The following is a 20,250-nucleotide window of genomic DNA, read 5'->3' as shown; positions in this document are numbered from 1 at the left end:
TCCCATGTGGTCCCCTGTGCCTGCCAGGAGCTATTTCTGAGCAGACAGCCAGGAGTAACCCCTGAGTACCGCCGGGTGTGGCCCAAACCAAAAAAAAAAAAAATGCTCAAAATGTAGTTTTCTGTGTAGTTATACCAACACTTTAGTCCATGCTTTATGCATATGTCTCATTTTACTGTAGGTTTAGAAACTAATTAAATACTCAGTTTTAATGGTTAAACTGCTTATGTTTAAAACAAAACATGAGAACAACTGACTAGAAAAGAGATGTTTTATTGGCAAGAAAAAGGTAGAGATACAAGTCTGGGCAGAACAGGCTGTAGAATAAGCCAAGAAGGGAAAAAGTAGAGTCTGGCTTTATGCTGTGTAGACTTCTATAGCCATATTTCCTAGTTTTCCAGGAAAACATGCATATGTATGATGGGGAATGGTGAGCACATGCAGTTGTGGAACATACAATGTGGCTTTGAGGTGGAATTATGGTAGCAGTTAAGGTAGAAAAATGGGTGCGTTTTGGAGACGGTGGGACTGGAAAGGAGCGGGCAAAGACTTTAGGGGGGAGGATAAAGTTTCCAAAGCTTTTTTCCTGGGTCTCATAGGCAAGAAAAAAGGGGAACCACTTTCAAGGTGACTCTGCATGGCTCCCTTACATCCGCGCTCTGGAATTTGCTTTTTAGACAGCAGGGGGCGCTATTTAGCAACTGTGTCAGCGGAGCAGAACCCTGAGCCTTTCTCTTGACCACTCATTTTTCTCCCCCCCCCCTATTTTCTTTATTTATGAAGGTAAAGATGCAAAGAGAGAAGACAAGGTGAAGTTACAATGGGAAGACAATCACCCATAAACAGAATTCTCATTTTCAGCCAAAACACATTAAGAAAAATAAAGCAAAACACATGCAAAATTACTTTGTCCCTCAAGTCCCCAGATTGTAGTACATTATAACATTTCTTAGCAGTACACAAAGCAGTCTAAAGCCAACAAAATTTATGTAACTCCTTTAACATTAAAGGCTATAGTATTGTTGACACAGTTGATCATAATACATTATGATACATTCTTTTTTTAAAACTGTATTATTTATTGATTGATTGGTTGGTTGGATTTCGGTCCACACCCAGAGGCACTCAGAAGTTACTCCTAGCTCTGCTCTCATAAATCGCCCCTGGCAGACTGGGGGACCATATGAGATGCCAGGATTCGAACCCCCATTCGTCCTGGATCAGCTGTGTGCCAGGCGAAAACTCCACCGCTGTGCTATCTCTCCGACCCCTTCCACTCATTCTTCTAATTGCCGACGCAGAGGAGAGGCTGGAGGTGGGCATCCTCCTTTTCATAGAGCTCAGGAGAGCACCTCAGCCAAAACATCTGTTTCCCTGTGCCTGTCCCTTCTGTTTCGGGATCCCATCTGTCTCTGGAATGCCAACCAGGTGCAGACCTGGCAGGAGGCCACCTGCGACTGGTATGGGAGTGGTGAGGAAGTTTGGAGGCGTCCTCCTCACACCCCTCCCTTGGCCAGGTTGACTCACTCACTGCCTGCTCAGGGAAGGCTGCATCAACAACTTGGCCTGTTCATCTGTTCCTAATTCCACCTTTTATCAGCTCAGTCCCTTCTGAGGAGGCTGGGACTCAGTTCAGCATTTGACCCTGGGAACATGCCACCTTCCATGGATCTTCACTATTCAGATTTCAGGCTCTGATCCAGAAGGATACATGCGTGGACATTCTCTCTCTCTCTCTCTCTCTCTCTCTCTCTCTCTCTCTCTCTCTCTCTCTCTCTCCTCTCTCTCTCTCTTTCTCTCTCTGTGTGTGTGTCTCTCTCTCTGTCCCTCTCTCTGTCCCTCTCTCTCTCTCTGTGTCTCTCTCTGTCCCTCTCTCTCTGTCTCTCTCTGTGTGTGTGTCTCTCTGTCTCTCTCTCTGTTCCCCCCCCCTCTCACACACACACACACACACTCACACACACACACACGGTAGGGCACTGGATGAGGTAGAGATCTCTTTCTAGCCTGTGAATTGCTTGTTTCACTGGCCTTTGTCCCCACAGTGACAAGACTCTGGGGAATGAAAACACAGCACTGGTTTGGCAGCTTCTTCGGGTTTGGAAAAAGCTCAACATGCCATTCCACGTTCATGGCAGCCAGTGTCGCTTTAGCACCCTTGCATGTCTCTGCCCTGGTTTTCCTCTGCCTCGCCCACCTCTTGTTGCTTATCTTTATGGATGTGGTTTGTAAACATCTTTTCTTTTTAAAGAGGGCAGGGATGAGATAAATAATAAAACAGAACTCTAAAATATTAGCTTTCTTTTTTTGTTTTGTTTTGTTTTGTAGGCCACACCTAGCAGTGTTCAGGGGTTTCGCCTGGCTCTCTACTCAGGAATTATTCCTGACATTGCTTAGGGGATCATATGGGATGCTGGGAATCAAACCAGGGTCAGCCTCATGCAAGTTTTACTCACTCTACTATCATTCAGACCCCAATATTAGCTATTTTGTTATGGACTGAACTTTGTGCCCATGTAAGAGATCATGTCTCTCTCTTTTTTTTTAATCTTTTTATTTTTTTGGTGTTTTTTTTTTTTTTTGGTCACACCCAGTAGTGCTCAAGGGTTACTCCTGGCTCCATGCTCATAAATTGCTCCTGGCAGGCACGGGGGACCATATGGGATGCCGGGATTCGAACTGATGACCTTCTGCATGAAAGGCAAACGCCTTACTTCCATGCTATCTCTCTGGCCCCAAGATCATGTCTCTTAGTGACTGTAACATGCAGAATTTCCCAGGACTGATGATCAGGAGTGGATGCCTTCTAGAAAAGGTGACAGAACAGCATAGGCTTGACCTTTGACTCAAGGGATTCCTGGTGCATAGCCCATTTGGCATTTTTCTGGGGATACTGTTGTTATTAATGGTAACAGTCTACTGATTCTCAGCTGACTCCTTTTCTCTAACAAACACATTGGCCTCTTTCACATCTCAACTGAAGTGTGTTCAGGACTGGTATCTTTTACAGAAGAAGGTTCTATATAGGGCCCGGAGAGATAGCACAGCAGCGTTTGCCTTCCAAGCAGCAGATCAAGGACCAAAGGTGGTTGGTTCGAATCCCGGTGTCCCATATGGTCCCCCGTGCCTGCCAGGAGCTATTTCTGAGCAGACAGCCAGGAGTAACCCCTGAGCACTGCCGGGTGTGACCCAAAAACCAAAAAAAAAAAAAAAAGAAGGTGCTATAGATCATACCTACATATGTTAAAAAATTAAAGAATTACTTATGCTATGTCTGTAATTTTACTGTTTGTAATGGTGTCTTAGATATTTAAAGCATCTCTGAACTAATTAACATAAATTTAATGAACTGTCTGAGAGAGGAGAAATTGTAATTTCGGGGCCGGCGAGGTGGCGCTAGAGGTAAGGTGTCTGCCTTGCAATCGCTAGCCAAGGAATGGACCGTGGTTCGATCCCCCCGCGGCCCATAAGGTCCCCAAGCCAGGGGCAATTTCTGAGCACGTAGCCAAGAGTAACCCCTGAGCATCAAATGGGTGTGTCCCCCCCCAAAAAAAAGATATTGTAATTTCACACATTGATTTGGAGCTCTAGGGAAAACAATGACATTTAAACATTAAGATGACCCAACTACAAACATGTTTGTAATCATGGTGCTTAAATAAAGATATTATAAAATAATAAATAAAGTTGTTTAAAGGATTAAAAATAACAAAAAACCATTAAGATAAGATTCTATCCTGTAGATGTTTGTAGGGATAGGAATACGCTTAAATAATTTGAATATAAAACAGACTAGTGACACCATCAGAATTTAATAAGAAGGTCAGGATCACTACATAAGTGATTATATGAAAGAAATAGCAATACAAAGAAAATTATTCATGGGGCTGGAGAGATAGCACAGTGGTAAGACGTTTGCCTTGCATGCAAAAATGACAGTGGTTCGAATCCCGGCATTTCATATGGTCCCCCGAGCCTGCTGGAGGCAATTTCTGATTTCTGAGCAAAGAGCCAGGAGTAAACCCTGAGTGCTGCTGGGTGTGACCCCCCAAAAAAAAATCATTCATAACAATTAGCAAATAACATGTATGTTTACATACAGTAGGCATGTCTACATGTGTATCTAGGTGGAGATGAGCATGGATGCAGAGGCTCTCATTCACACATATGCTATTTCCTCACTGTGTTACAAATATTGTGTAAACAAAGATGGTGTCATTTGGGATGAGTTCCGTACATCTTCCAGCTCAGTTTTTGTGTATACAAAGTTAGTAGTTTGTCTCTTGTCTCTTGCACTATGTCTGATGAAATAAAATATACTTTGTGGGGGCTGGAGCCGTGGCGCAAGCGATAATCTGCCTTGTGCGTGCTAGCCTAGGACGGACCATGATTAGATCCCCCGGAGTCCCATATGGTCCCCCAAGGCAGGAGCAATTTCAGGAGTAACCCCTTAGCGTCACCGGGTGTGGCCCCCAAACAAAACAAAACAAAAAAATACTTTGGGGCTGGAGCTATAGAGCAGTGGGTATGGTACTTGTCTTGCATGTGGCTCCCATGGATTTAATCCCCAGGAACATTTATATGGCCCCCAAACTAACCAGAAGTAATTCCTGAGCACAGAGCCAGGAGTAAGCCCTGAGCACTGCTGGGTGTGGCCTCCAAAACAAATAAACAAAACAAATATTTGCCATCTAGATCTTGCCTCTGAGCTCCAGACCTATTTATCCAACAACCTGTTTACCATCCTTCGGGAAGACTCAAAAGTTCCCAAAGAACATGTCCAAAATGGAACCTGAAACTTTCCCCTGTATTGCCTGCTGCAGTTAATAGTCTCATTGTCCACATAGTTATGCAACCCAGAATCCTGAGCCAGAACAGAATTTCCCTAAGGACAGGGACCTAGCCTGTTGTGTCTTCAAGAGATGAAACAAGTGTAATGACAAATAGTAGGTTTTTAATAAATGCCGTGGAACCACTGTTAGAACACTCTAAAGTGCAGTCAGCCCCACTTCCCATCTCTACCTTTACTAATTTATCCAAACTTTCAGAACCTCTCACAGCATCACTGCAACAGGCTCCTAACTAATCTCCTTTTTCCCATGCTCAGTCCATTTTTGTTTTCCAGGAGTCTTTTGTGTGTGTGTGTGTGTGTGTGTGTGTGTGTGTGTGTGTGTGTGTGTGTGCGCTTGAGGGTTACTCCTGGGTCTGCACTCAGGAATTACTCCTAGTGGTGCTCAGTAGCGGTTGGCAATATGCATGGCAAGCACCCTCTCCATTGTGCTATGTCTCTGGCCCAGCGAGTGGTCCTTTGAAAATATAAATTAGACTCATGGGGTCAGAGAGATAGTTCAGGGGTTAAAGGTGCTTGTCTTGCATGCTGGTAGCCCTGGTTCTATCCCTGGCACCACATCTGGTCCACCAAACCTTGCCAGAAGTGATTCTTGTTTGTTTTTGTTTTTGGGTCACACCCGTTTGATGCTCAGGGGTTACTCCAGGCTATGCGCTCAGAAATCTCCCCTGGCTTGGGGGGGCCATATGGGATGCCGGGGGACCGAACCGCGGTCCGTCCTATGCTACAGAAGTGATTCTTAACACAGAGCTAGGTAGGATTACACTGTGCAGATTGAGTGTGCCCTCACCTTCCCCCAACTACCACCAAAAAATAAATACAGATTGAATTTTAGGATTCTTTTTGTCAGTCATCTATCTCAGGGCCATACCTGACCTCTAGTGTATGCCTTGCTAACCCCTAATTCCTATGTTATCACTTTAACTCCATCTTCTAGCTCTTTAGATCCAGTCCAGCTGGTCTCTAGAACAATGCCTCCAGTCACTTGCTCTTTCCTGCCACAGGACTTTGCATTTTTCTCTGTTTGAGCCATTCTACCCCTCATCCCCCACCTAACATCTACTTGTTTTCTAGTCATTACTGTCGGAGAAGTTCAGAATATTAGGTTCTGATGACACATATATGTGATGTAGAAATCAGTAAAAATAATTTGTAACAGTTCTAGAGACTGAGGCTGGAGAGAGCATAGCGCTAGGACATTTGCCTTGACACAGCCAAAACTGGTTTGATCCCTAGCATCTCATGTGGTCTCTTGAGACTGCCAGGAGTAATTTCTGAGCACAGAGCTGAAAAGAACCCCTGAGCACTACTGTTTGTGGCCCCAAAACCAACCCCCTCCAAAAAAAAAAAAAAAACCACCCAAAAATCAGAGTTGTAGAAACAGGTTGTTGGGCTGAAGGCACACCTCATACGTGAGAGGCCCAGTGATACTGGAATGTCACTTAGCACCAAGCAGGGGACTGCTGAGTGTGGTAAAAGCAAGCAAACAAAACCTAAAACAACCAGCCCCTTCCAATCCTAAAACACCCCTAAAAAAAAACCCAACAAAATAATAGAAAAACTCACATGAAAGATGCCAACAAGTGGGACTAAGGAGAGTACAGGGAGAAGATCCCAGTATGCCCCCATGAGCCCCATCAAGAGCCATTGATGTGGGCCCAGAGAGATAGCACAGCGGCGTTTGCCTTGCAAGCAGCCGATCCAGGACCAAAGGTGGTTGATTCGAATTCCGGTGTCTCATATGATCCCCTGTGCCTGCCAGGAGCTATTTCTGAGCTATTTCTATTTCAGGAATAACCCCTGAGCATCGCTGAGTGTGACCCAAAAACCAAAAGAAAAAAAAAAAAGAGTCATTGATGTGTGTTTCAACATCCAAATAGAAATATGCCAACAAGGCAGTCCCATAACTCTTGTTATGATTTCATTCAAACATTTGTTTAGTGTCTTTTGTTTTTGTTTTTGTTTTTGTTTTTGGGTCACACCTGGCAGCACTCAGGGGCTACTCTTGGCTCTACACTCAGAATTCGCTCCTGGCAGGCTCAGGGGACCATATGGGATGCTGGGATTTGAACCACTGTCCTTCTGTATGCAAGGCAAACACCCTACCTCCATGCTATCTCTTAGGCCCCATATAGTGATATTTTTGCATAAAATTTACAATTTTATAAGATCTTTTTTGTTGTTGTTGTTGTTGTTGTTGTTGTTTTGGCCACATCCAGCAATGCTGAAGATTTATTCCTAACTTTGCACTCAGAAATTACTCCTGGTAGTGCTTGGGGTACTGTAGGATGCCAGGGATCAAACCCAGTTTGACTGTATGCAGAGCAAGCATCTGTTATATCTCTCTAGCCCATTACAAGACTAATTTTTTTGGTCCTTTTTTTTTTTTTTTTTTTGCCACACCGGTGACTCTCAGGGATTACTCCTGGTTATGCACTCAGAAATAGCTCCTGGCTTGGGGGATCATATGGTATGCTGGGGGAACGAACCATGGTCTGTCCTAGGCTAGCAATGCCAAGGCAGATGCCTTACCACTCTGCATCACTGCTCTGGCCCCTACAAAACTTTAAAAAAATTTTGTTTCTATATAAGGCCAATGGTCTAGCCAAGGAGAATGATTAAAACATAAAAGTTTTGGAGAGAGTACAGTGGGTAGGGTACTTGCCTTGCACTCTGATAATCCAGGTTTGACCCCTGGCATCCTAGATGGTCCCGAGTGCCACCAGGCTGGCCCCAAACCCCAACTACCCCAGAAAAAAACACCTGCAAATAATCATGTTCATCTTTGTGTATTTTTTGAAAAGTACTTTCTAATATTTTTATCAGTCTTACTGTTTTTTTCATCTTTCATCTAGATTTTCTGGAACTAGATTATGTACCATTTTTGGATTAAAACTTTTCTGTTTAGAGGTGGAGAACGTGGGTTTTAAAATTATTAAAAACTATTCATGGGGCCGGAGAGATAGCACAGCGGCATTTGCCTTGCAAGCAGCTGATCCAGGATCTATGGTGGTTGGTTCAAATCCCGGCATCCCACATGGTCCCCTGTGCCTGCCAGGAGCTATTTCTGAGCAGACAACCAGGAGTAACCCCTGAGCACCACAATATGTGGCCCCAAGACCCCCCCAAAGCAAAACAAACAAAAAAATCCCAAAACTATTCATGATGATGACTTACCTTTTGGGGGAGGTCTATTGGGCTACTCCAGGCAGGACTGGGGGTCCATATGGAATGCAGGTGATCCAACTTGCCACCTGCAAGTATCTTACCCACTGTAAGAGGCTCTGGTTTCTGATGAGTTAATTCCTGAATGCACTTGAGCCTTCTCATAATTCTCCTTATGAGATGGTTTAAGTGTACTTCAGCCTCTAGAGACAGGGTATGGGAACTTTGGAAGTATTTTCTTATTTGTCCTTGATATACATCAGCATTTTCCAATCAGAGTCATTATGGCCTTTGTGGGACCACCAGAATATTCTAAATGGGTCACAGATAAAAATAACATAGTGAAAAAAAATAACATAAATGAGAGGGGGGCACAGCTTGAGAGTGGGGGCTAAATGATTAAACAGGCAGGCCACAGGAAAAAACCAAGGTTGAAGGAGGCCAAGTTGGAAAAGGGTTGAGAAACATTGAAATAAATGGAGGACAGGAAATGATAGGGATGAAGGACAGGACATGAAGCAACAGTTTGTCTAGATTATGTTCTACTAAAAAGATTTTTTTGTTTGTTTTGGTTTTGGTTTTGGGCCACACTTGGTGACACTCAGGGGTTACTCCTGGCTATGCTCTCAGAAATCGCGCCTGGCTTGAAGGACCATATGGGACGCCAGGGAATTGAACCGTGGTTTGTTTTATGTCAGTCGCATGCAAGGCAAACGCCTTACTGCTGTGCCTCCACTCCGGCCCTCTAAAAAGATCTTTTCTTGAGTGGGTGCAGAGAGTGACTAAGTTGATTGAATCTTACGTAATTAGATGGGCAGAATCACTCAAGCAGTCGAGATAGTTTCCAAAAATCCTCTTCTTGAAGAGATTGATTATATATTAAAGAAGAATCACAGATCTAGCTCGCTTCGGCAGCACATATACTAAAATTGGAACGATACAGAGAAGATTAGCATGGCCCCTGCGCAAGGATGACACGCAAATTCGTGAAGCGTTCCATAAAAAAAAAAAAAAAAGAATCACAGATCTAGTGAGGTCAGTTGATTCAATAAACTATGATTTTTCAGTTTTTTAAAAAATATTTTTATTTCACCACAGGCTATAAAATAGGGCAGAACCTGTCATAAACACACAAAATTCATCTGGGTGTCTTAGCACCTTGCTTAATCTATATTTCTATTGGGAGTGTCCCTGGTGAAAAAACTATGTTTTTGTTTTGTGTGAAAACAAAACCAAAAACAGATCCAACAAGAAAATGATCTTCTAAAGCACAGAGACCTCCATCAAGCCAGTGTGGAAGGTGGAAAACAGACTTAGCTCCCTAATCACAATTTTTTTATGTTGTTATTCCCATGGACTTGCCCTGGTTCTTGGAAGTGGGGGTGTTTGCTGTTATTTTATTATTGTTCTGGCCATACATGATTGTGATCAGGACTTACTCCTGGCTATCAGGGATCACTATACTATCTCTCCAGCCTTGTGTCTGCTGTTTAACAATTGTCCCATTATTTGTCCTTGGGGGCAATAACAGGAAAAAATAAGCTCCTATTATGAAAGAGCAGTTCAAAGAAATCTTGGAATGCCCTTTTTCCATGCTTTTTCAGCCTAAGATGGTGTCCTGTTTACTCAAACTGACTTGGGCACCATCAGGCTGGCATTCTGCTTAGGGCTATGGTGCCTAATATTGCCTGTCTCAGCTATGTTCTCTCCTGATCATCCAGGTTCTGCAAGATTTATATATATATATTTGGAGTACCTAGTGGTACTCAAGGGTTACACTCAGGAATCACTTCTGGGGAGTTTTGGGGGTTATATGGGATGCCGGGATCAAACTTGAATTGGCCACATGCAAGGTAGGTACTTTACCCACTGTATACTCCAGCCCCTGTACTCTTTTATTACCACCTTATTCTCTCTCTCTCTCTCCTCTCTCCTGGTCTTTCTCTTCGGGCACATCCAGTGATGCCTGGCTATGTGCTCAGAAATCGCTCCTGGCTTGGGGGACCATATGGGACACTGGGGCATTGAACAGCAGTCCGTCCTAGGCTAGTGCAGGCAAGGCAGATGCCTTACCGCTTGTGCCACCACCTTATTTTTATTCCTATTTTTTCTTTTAATATTTAGGCTACACCCAGAGATGTCCAGAGATTATTCTAGATTCTGCACATGGATCAACTTTGATGGTGCTGAGGAATTGTATGTGGTGCTGGGGATTGACATGGGCCTTGCTACATGCAATGCAAGCACTTTACTATTTCTTCATCCTTTACTTTTGATTTTTTTTGGTGGGGGATCAAACCTGGCAATGCTCAGGGTTTATTCGTGACTTTTCGCTCAAACATTGCTCCTGGCAGGCTCGGGAGACCATGTGGGATGCCGGGATTCAAACAACCATCTGTCTGGGTCAGCTGAGTGCAAGGCAAACGCCTTACCACTTGTGCTATCTCTCCGGCCCCCACTTTTGCTTTTTTACATCTCTTGTAGTAGCAGATGCAAAAGCCAGGCAAGCCCCTTGGTAGCTGCTGGAGGGAGAGAATTGCCACCACGGTGTAGACTTAATTCTACTTAAAGGTGCTCCCACCCCAGCAATGACTGGATAGCTTCTACACTCACATCTGAAAGCAAACACAGCATTTAGTAACGATGCCACAGAGGACATGGCCAGGGCTCTTTAAAGGCAACCATCTGTATCAGTCCTAAGACCGTGGAAAATAAGAAATCAGCTCTCTTTTCTGATTACCTCCTGTACAGACTGCCGGCTCTGAAACTTTGGGAACCCTGACAGGTGGCCCACGCTATACATAAAATACACTCATGGAATTGAGATCTGATTGAGGCGGCATCCTTTGCACCTTGATGTTCAAATTTAGCATAGTTAACACCACCACCAGATGCCATACCAGGTGTCCTTCTACTGCTCTAAACTCTGCCCAATACCAGCCTACAGGATTGACCACACCAGTAGCTCTTCTTTTTCTTTTCTTTTTTTCTTTTATGTTTTGTTTTTGGGTCACACCCAGATCTATGTTCAGAAATCACTCCTGGCAGGCATAGGGGACCATATGGGATGCTGGGATTCAAACCACTGTCCTTCTGCATGCAAGGCAAATGCCTTACCTTCATGCTATCTCTACAGCCCTTCTTCTTCTTCTTTTTTTTTTTTTTTTTTGGTTTTTGGGCCACACCCAGTGATGCTCAGGGGTTACTCCTGGCTATGCACTCAGAAATCGCTTCTGGCTTGCGGGGGCATATGGAACACCAGAGAATCCAACTGCGGTCCATCCTAGGCTAGTGCGGCAAGGCAGACGCCTTACCGCTTGCACCAGCACTCCGGCCCCTACACCAGTAGCTCTTCTTTAGCTTTTTTATTTAATTTTTATTTTATTATTTCATTTTTTTTCTTCTTCAGCTTTGATTCAATTGCATAGCAGCTGTGCTCGCATCTGTATCCATGTCCCCCTGATTGCTGGCTACTCACAGACAGACATGTAGACTCCCATGTAGATTGGGGTTGTCTGGCAACCAGAACCATCAAGGATAGCTCCAGCTACTGGACTTTAGCACAGGTAAGAAAGACATCATTCCTTGGTTGCCATAGACTTTGCACCATCCAAAGTAATGGCGTTATTGAGAAGCATGTGTCTGCCACCAGCCTGAGCTTGAGTGTTGAGTAATTGTTGTAATATTGTTTTTGCCTGTCATCCCACCTGGATCTTCCAGGTGGGGGTGATTAAGGAATGAAATAAAAAGCTTGTTGGGGAGGCATAGGGAGCTCTTTTACCAGAACTGATGGCTTGTTCCTTTTAATATGCCCTTGTTTTCCACAATGGTAACAGGCAAATTTTCTCCTAGGGTTTGTATTAAAACCTCTTCCTATGTTATTATTAGGGGGATTTCCAGATCTACAGTCTTTCGCCCAGTGGTAACCCTTATTACATTTTGGGCAGAGACCTGGTTTTCAGGCAAGTTTTTGTCCCCTTTGGTAAAGAGGTTTATTTCCTTTAGTAATTGCAAAGGTTTGCACCTGATCTGAATTTGCTAATGAATGGGGTATATCATAAACATTCCTACATACATATAAAAATTCATTTAAATCAGCTTTTTCCTGTAATGGAGCCAATACCAATTTGCAAGCTGAATTAGTATTATGATAAGCCAAACATTTTTCTAGAAATTTCCTCACCTCATCATTTTTAACTTGTATTTTTAAAGCATCTTTGAGTTTAGCCACAAATTCTACATAAGGCTCTTGGGGACCTTGGATGATTCTTAAAAAGGTTCCCTCACCAGTACTGTTAGTATCAATTCTTTCCCATGCAGATAATGCAATGTCTTTAATTATTTTTGAGATTTCCTTTGGTAAAGTCGCTTGTGTCTGTATATCTGAATATTGATTTTCTCCCATTAATAATTCATATGAGAGATTAACCCCTGCCACTCGTTTTTTGGTTCCATCTGGACTATATAGTTTGTATTTCACACCCTCTGCATATAACATTTCCCATTCAGTTCGCTGTTTAGATGGCAGGCATATTTCAGCAAGTTTTTTAAAGTCATGCAGAGTCCAAATTGATTTTCGACACCACATGCTTAGCACCTCCTGACAATATGGAGAGGTAGCCCCATATTCTTTACATGCTTTCTTAAACCGTTCCACATCCTCCATTTCAAGAGGTTCATAATTTGAAACATATACTGTTTGAAATGGAGTTGAGGCTGGATTAGCAGAAGTACATTGCACAGGACTCTGATGCCTGAGGTGTGGAATACTAGAATGTGGTTCATTGTCTGAGTTGGCACTAACATGTGAGTCCATACTGTGAACAGAATCAGGACTCTCTTGTGGACTTAGCACTGGAGCTGATCATCAGTGTCTAGATCTTGATTTGGATTATGAGTATCTAAATCACGTGTCCGAGTTGATTTTTTATCAGCAATTTTTTTGCTGCCAGTGTCAGATTTATCAGCCTGTATCTTAGTCTGAATTTTCGTAGGAAAAATTTTTTTATTGTCCATACTAGTCATCACTTTACAATTTCCACACTGTCTATTTCCTAACCACCAGCTAATGCCTATGCATATGGTAGTCATATTAGCCAACACAGAAATTCCACAAACTATGACTAATGGAGACCACTCAAGCAATGCAAATATTGGAGTAGAAATTTTTTTTTTTTTTTTTGCGGTTTTTGGGTCACACCCGGCTGTGCTCAGGGGTTTTTCCTGGCTCTGTGCTCAGAAACTGCTCCTGGCAGGCACGGGGGACCATATGGGACGCCGGGATTCGAACAGATGACCTTCTGCATGAAAGGTAAACGCCTTACCTCCATGCCATCTCTCCGGCCCCGGAGTAGAAATTTTTGATTGAATTGTAAGCAGTAACCATCCAACGACAATGATATTTACTAGTATCAAACCAAGTGGTTTATATCCAAGCAGAGTAATGCACTTGAGTAATGCCGAACCGATGTATTTAATAACAGATGGCATAGTGAGCGTAAGTATCCATAATAACCAGTCAAGGATCTCCAGAGGTAATTTCCAATGAAACATCTCACTTACAGTTCCAGAGGGTCCAGATTCACCTGTTCCGGTCGCCAAATGTGGGGGTAGGTCAAACCCCTTGTTGATGGTCTCCAAGTCTAAGAATGACTCCCAGAATGATAAATTGAATCCCATTCTTCCGTCCCCCCTTTTGGGGGAGACTTTGATAATAATATCCGACGTGAATAATCAACGAATGCAAAAGATTAGGGGACCAAAGGTTCAGCAAAGGAGTCTTTTGTCAGTTGCAGCCAGCTCCAAAAAGCAAACCGAACAAGCCGTCAGTTCTGGCAAAAGAGCTCCCTATGCCTCCCCAACAAGCTTTTTATTTCATTCCTTAATCACCCCCACCTGGAAGATCCAGGTGGGATGACAGGCAAAAACAATATTACAACAATTACTCAACACTTGAGGAAGACTATTTTCCTTCATCTCAGCCACAGTGAGCCTGGTGCTGCTACTTGGTACCTGCCAAGCTTTCTCCCTCTGCAGGCTCATGACAGTGGCTATAGCCTTGTGCAAAGTTACGATCTGATATGGTCTTGCATTGGCCACTAGGGGAATGTCCACAGCACTGACTACAACAGTGTTGCTGCTATGGTAGCTTCATCAGAGTCTGGAAAAATCAGCTTGAGATTATTTAAGGAACAAAGAGGAATAAAGTCAGTGGTGAGACTAGAAACTTTTTCCTTGGAAGGCCATTACTTTCTTCTCAGTAGCAGCTCATTATTTTAGTATTTTCTGTGCTTTGTTCGCCAGTGAATCCTGCCTGCCTTTGTGTCAAAGGCAGTGTGAGTTCTTGTACTCCAGGGGTACTCTGGCATGCTTCATAGTGACATGTATATTTTTTTTTGTCAAAGGCTTTATTTTTTATTTTTATTTTTATTTATTTTTTTGGGTCACACCCAGCAGTGCTTAGGGGTTACTCCTGGCTCTGTGCTCAGAAATAGCTCCTGGTAGGCTCAGGGGACCATATGGGATGCTGGGATTCGAACCACTGTCCTTTTGCATCTAAGGCAAACACCTTACCGCTATACCCTATGCCCCCCTCCCCTTTTTAAATTTTTGGGCCACACCCGGCAATGCTCAGGGATTACTCCTGTCTCTGTATTCAGAAACAGCTCCTGGTAGGCATGGGGGGACCATATTGGATGCCAGGGATTGAACTCAAGCCTGTCCCGGGTCAGCAGCTTGCAAGGAAAATGCTCTACCACTGTGCTATCGCTCTGGCTCTTCGTCAAAGGCTTTTTCACCAGAAACAATTAATTTTTTTTGGTTGTTTGGTTTTGGGTTACACCAGCAGCATTCGTGAGTTACTCCTGGCTCTGCGCTCAGAAATCACTCCTGGCAGGCTCAGGGGATTATATGGGATGCTAGGATTCAAACTACCATTTGTTCTGGGTCGGCTGCATGCAAGGCAAAAACTCTACTGCTGTACTATTTCTTCAGCCCCCAGAAACCACTACTTTAAAGGTATAGAATCCTACTGACAATAAAAAAGAATTAAGTTTTCAAGTGAGGGGATAGAGAGATAGCATAGTCGGTAATGCACTACCAGGAGTGACTCCTGAGCATTTATTTGGATGTGGTCCAAATAATTCCCTTCCAAGAACTTACATATGCCTTTGTTTTATTTCACATTGGTATTCATTCTTCAGGGGGCTTAATAAATTACATTCATAGGTTGTTTTTGCAGGTGGTACTAACACCACAAAAGCTTTCAGTTCACCTTTGCTCTTTGGGGAAATTACTGTAAGTTATTTCCAGCACATGCCATTAGCTCTTATACTGTCCCTTGCAATGGAAGGGAATATGGATTGCTTAAACTGAAAGGGTTCTGTGGGGTTGGTGCTAGTGGCTGGGGTTGGGGTGCTGGTTTCTGTACTCTCTGTCATGACTGGGAGAACTGACCTTGTTTTCACGGTAGTTGTTCTGGTCTTGAAGATGGCTAAAAGGATTGTGGGAAGGTCTTAGAACCGCTGCTACAGAAATATTACTAAATTTTCCTAAAAATTTCTCCTCCAGAAACTTTCCTAAAGATAGAGTCACTATTGGAAGCAGAAAGCTGGAGGCAGGGTTCCCACAGAGATTCAATCAGTCTTTGACACTCATGATCTTCCTTCTGCTTTTTTGCTGACAGAGTGTGTCTGCCCCACAGAGCTTTGACTCCTATCTCCCCACTAGGAAACCCAATTCCTGAACTCAGCACCCACTTTGGGCCCCTGCTAGGGACCAGGCTGGACCAGGTCCTGCTCCAGCTGCTGTGAGAGATGCTGTACTCCCTGAGGTAAGGTGAGGTAAAACCCAAGTAGGCCTTTGGGCTTGAAGTTCTCTTTGTGAGCACAGCATCTCAGGGTCTTACCAGCCAAGTCATAGTGAGTGGCCATGAGACTCTCTCCCAGGGTATTTTGAGCCACTGCATATTGTTTTGGGTTTTCATGTAAGGTGAGGCGATTGCATTGGAGCATGTTCTCAACTTGCTGTATTTGGTACAAATGTGTGACCAGGTCTCTCAGGGGATATGTTCACCCTGAGGAGTGAGTGCCTTTCTGCCAGTGCTGGCAAGTGCACACCTGTGATCACAACAAATTGCATTTCAACATTCAATTACCACTTTATTTTACTATTCAGTTTCCACTTTGTGAATAAAAATAAAATTTAGCTTTATACTATAAAAATAAATATATATAGAAGGATGAACATGCTAATAAAAAATTCAAGTCAAGGGGCTGGAACGATAGCACAGCTGTACTGCCTTTTTTTTTTTTTTTTTTTTTTTTTGGTTTTTGGGCCACACCTGGCGATGTTCAGGGGTTACTCCTGGCTGTCTGCTCAGAAATAGCTCCTGGCAGGCACGGGGGACCATATGGGACACCGGGATTTGAACCAACCACCTTTGGTCCTGGATCAGCTGCTTGCAAGGCAAACACCGCTGTGCTATCTCTCCGGGCCCCAGCTGTAGTGCATTTTGCCTTGCATGCAGCCAACCCAGGACGGACAGTGGTTCAAATTTCAGCATCCCATAGGTCCCCCTGTGCCTGCCTGGAGTGATTTTGAATGCAGAGCCAGGAGTAACCCCTGAGTGCTGCTGGATGTGGCCAAAAACCAAAAAAAAAAATTTTTTTTTTCAAGTCAAATAAAGCTATGGTAAAAATATCAGAAAACTTCTCATAGAAGGCCAAGCCTTCTATGCTTAAGAACAGTAGAAAATATTGCTCTATTTCCCCCAGCAACTATTTTTTGTGGCTTTATGACAATAAAAGATTGGGACTTGAGGCCGGGAAGGTGGCGCTAGAGGTAAGGTGTCTGCCTTGCAAGCGCTAGCGTAAGACGGACCACGGTTTGATACCCCGGCATCCCATATGGTCCCCCCAAGCCAGGGGTGATTTCTGAGAGCATAGCCAGGAGTAACCTGAGTGTCAAATGGGTAGGCCCAAAAATAAAATTAAAAAAAAAAAAAAAAAAAAAAGATTGGGACTTGGGGTTGGAGCACTAGCACAGCAGATAGGGCATTTGCTTTACACATAGCAGACCAAGGTTTGATCCCCAGCATCTCAGATGTGCCCCCGAGCCTGCCAGGAATGATTTCTGATTACAGAGCCAGAAGTAACCCCCCCCCCAAACATTGCCGAGTATAGCTCCAAAACAAACAAACAAAAAATTGGGACTGAAGATATAGCACAATGTGTAAGGCATTTGACTTGCATGTGGTTGATCCAGGTTTGATCCCCAGAACCACATAAGGTCTTTTGAGCTGGCCATGGATGATCTCTGAGCACATAGTGAGGAATAAGCCTTGAACACAATTGAGTGTGACCTATTAAAAAAAAAAAAAAAAAAAAAAGCAGAAGGTCATCGGTTCAAATCCCGGTGTCCCATATGGTCCCCTGTGCCTGCCAGGAGCAATTTCTGAGCATGGAGCCAGGAATAAACCCTGAGCACTGCTGGGTGTGACCCAAAAACCACACACACGGGGCCGGGCGGTGGCGCTGGAGGTAAGGTGCCTGCCTTGCCTGCGCTAGCCTAGGACGGACCGCGGTTCGATCCCCCGGCGTCCCATATGGTCCCCCAAGAAGCCAGGAGCAACTTCTGAGCGCATAGCCAGGAGTAACCCCTGAGCGTCACAGGGTGTGGCCCAAAAACCAAAAAAAAAAAAAAAAAAAAAAAAACCACACACACACACACACACACACACACACACACACACACACACACACAAAGAAGGAAAATCAAGTGAAAAATTATAAGGGCAAGACAAACACAGTTGCCATGTTCACACCAGGCCAACTCTTTTCTCAAAGGAGATGTAAACCAAGCCATGAAAAATCATGGGTACACTGGTCATGCAGCTGAAAGCTGAAAATCTCAGGAGGAGAAGTTGGCCCAAGGCCCTGCCCTGCTGAAGCCACCACACCAGCTACACCCATCACCCATAAACACCACTTTGCCTGTGGCCCTGCTTCATGATTCTCACTGCCCTGCCTTACTGCCCCTACAATTCTCTTCTCTTTGGAGACACCAATCTGACCAGACTTCAGGTATGCTGGCATTTGGCCTGATATCACCAGGGCTTTTTTTTTTTTTTTTTTTTTTAGTAAATGCAGGCACCCTTCTTCTACGTTTTCCTTCTTTTGGGAAGCCTGGCAGCTGAGAACAGGCCCCACAAAAGTTGCAGTATCAGTAATAACGCTTTAAATCCCTGGACATCTTTATTTGTTTCATGCTGTCATCCTTACAGAAACACCAATGTAGATGCCAACGTGTAATGGAGGTCATTTACTGTTAGGAAACAAATGAAATAACAGAATGGTCAGTTAACAACAAGAGCTTACTAAACCTTTTGCCATTGGCTTAAAGATTTCATTGGGGCTACAATAATTTTCAAAAATTTGCTTGCCATTGTATTTCTTCTTCCTTCCTTCCTTCCTTCCTTCCTTCCTTCCTTCCTTCCTTCCTTCCTTCCTTCTTCCTTCCTTCCTTCCTCCTTCCTTCCTTCCTTCCTTCCTTCCTTCCTTCCTTCTTCCTTCCTCCCTTCTCTTTCTCCTTCTTCTCTCTCTTCTCTTCTTTCTTTTCTTTCTTTTCTTTCTTCTTTCTTTCTTTCTTTCTTTTCTTTCTTTCTTTCTTTCTTTCTCTTCTTTCTCTTTCTTTCTTTCTTCTTTTTCTTTCTTTCTTTCTTTCTTTCTTTCTTTCTTTCTTCTTTCTTTCTTTCTTTCTTCTTCTCTTCTTCTTCTTTCTTTCTTTCTTTCTTTCTTTCTCTTTCTTTCTTTCTTTCTTCTTTCTTTCTCTCTCTCTCTCATCTCTCTCTCTCTCTCTATCTTCTTTCTTTCTTCTTTCTCTTTCTTCTTTCTTTCTTTCTTTCTTCTTTCTTTCTCTTCTTTCTCTTTCTCTTTCTTTTTCTTTCTTTCTTTCTTTCTTTTCTTTCTTTCTTTCTTTTCTTTCTTTCTTCTTTTCTTTCTTCTTCTTCTTTTTCTTTCTTTCTTTCTTTCTTTCATTTTTCTTTCTTTCTTTCTTCTTTCTTTTTTTCTCTTTCTTTCTTGTCACATCCAACTCAGGGGTTACTCCTGGCTCTACGCTCAGAAATCACTCCTGACAGGCTCAGGGGACCACATGGGATACTGGGATTCAAATCACCGTCCTTCTGCATGCAAGGCAAATACCCTACCTCTATGCTATCTCTCCGGCCCCTATTTTTTTTAGTTTTTAACTTCTTTCTTTTTCTTTTTTTCTTTCTTTTTTTTTTTTTTTTGGTTTTTGGGCCACACCCGGCAGTGCTCAGGAGTTACTCCTGGCTGTCTGCTTAGAAATAGCTCCTGGGGGCCGGGCGGTGGCGCTAAAGGTAAGGTGCCTGCCTTACCTGCGCTAGCCTAGGACGGACCGCGGTTCGATCCCCCGGCTCCCATATGGTCCCCCAAGCCAGGAGCAACTTCTGAGCGCATAGCCAGGAGTAACCCCTGAGCGTCACAGGGTGTGGCCCAAAAACCAAAAAAAAAAAAAAAAAAGAAATAGCTCCTGGCAGGCATGGGGGACCATATGGGACACCGGGATTCGAACCAACCACCTTTGGTCCTGAATTGGCTGCTTGCAAAGCAAACACCGCTGTGCTATCTCTCCGGGCCCATTCTTTCTTTTTCTTTTTCTTTTCTTTTCTTTTCTTTTTCTTTTTTTTTTTTTTTTTGGGTCACACCCTGCGGTGCTCAGGGGTTACTCCTGGCTGTCTGCTTAGAAATAGCTCCTGACAGGCACGGGGGACCATGTGGGACACCGGGATTCGAACCAACCACCTTTGGTCCTGGATCGTCTGCTTGCAAGGCAAACGCCGCTGTGCTATCTCTCCAGGCCCTTTTTCTTTTCTTTTCTTTTCTTTTCTTTTCTTTTCTTTTCTTTTCTTTTCTTTTCTTTTCTTTTCTTTTCGTATTCGTTATTTAAACACTGTGGTTACAAACATGATTGTAGTTGGGTTTCAGTCATACAAAGAATACCCCCTTCACTAGTGCAACATTCCCACCACCAGTGCCCCCGATTTCCCTCCTCCCCCATCCCCTGCCTGTATTTGAGACAGGCATTCTACTTCTCTCATTCAATAACATTGTCATGGTAGTTGTTAGTGTAATTATTTTACTAACTGCACTCACCACTCTTTGTGGTGAGCTTCACATTGTGAGCCGATCCTTCCAGACCTAATCTCTGGGCATTAT

General features: G+C 43.6%; 1 protein-coding gene and 1 non-coding gene across 2 annotated transcripts in view; one reads left to right on the top strand and one right to left on the bottom strand.

Annotated features, from left to right (window-relative positions):
- Positions 1-20,250, bottom strand: part of PLPBP (pyridoxal phosphate binding protein) — a 261,670-nt gene that overhangs the window by 65,475 nt on the left and 175,945 nt on the right. The gene's annotated exons all lie outside the window — the stretch shown is intronic.
- Positions 8,913-9,017, top strand: LOC126007345 (U6 spliceosomal RNA). Its single transcript, XR_007494926.1, has one exon. It is a non-coding gene; the product is annotated as a U6 spliceosomal RNA (small nuclear RNA).

The sequence above is a fragment of the Suncus etruscus genome, chromosome 4 (assembly GCF_024139225.1).
Source record: "Suncus etruscus isolate mSunEtr1 chromosome 4, mSunEtr1.pri.cur, whole genome shotgun sequence".
Taxonomy (NCBI): domain Eukaryota; kingdom Metazoa; phylum Chordata; class Mammalia; order Eulipotyphla; family Soricidae; genus Suncus; species Suncus etruscus.
Note: the sequence above shows the minus strand (reverse complement) of the source record. Positions and strands in the feature narration are given on the sequence as shown.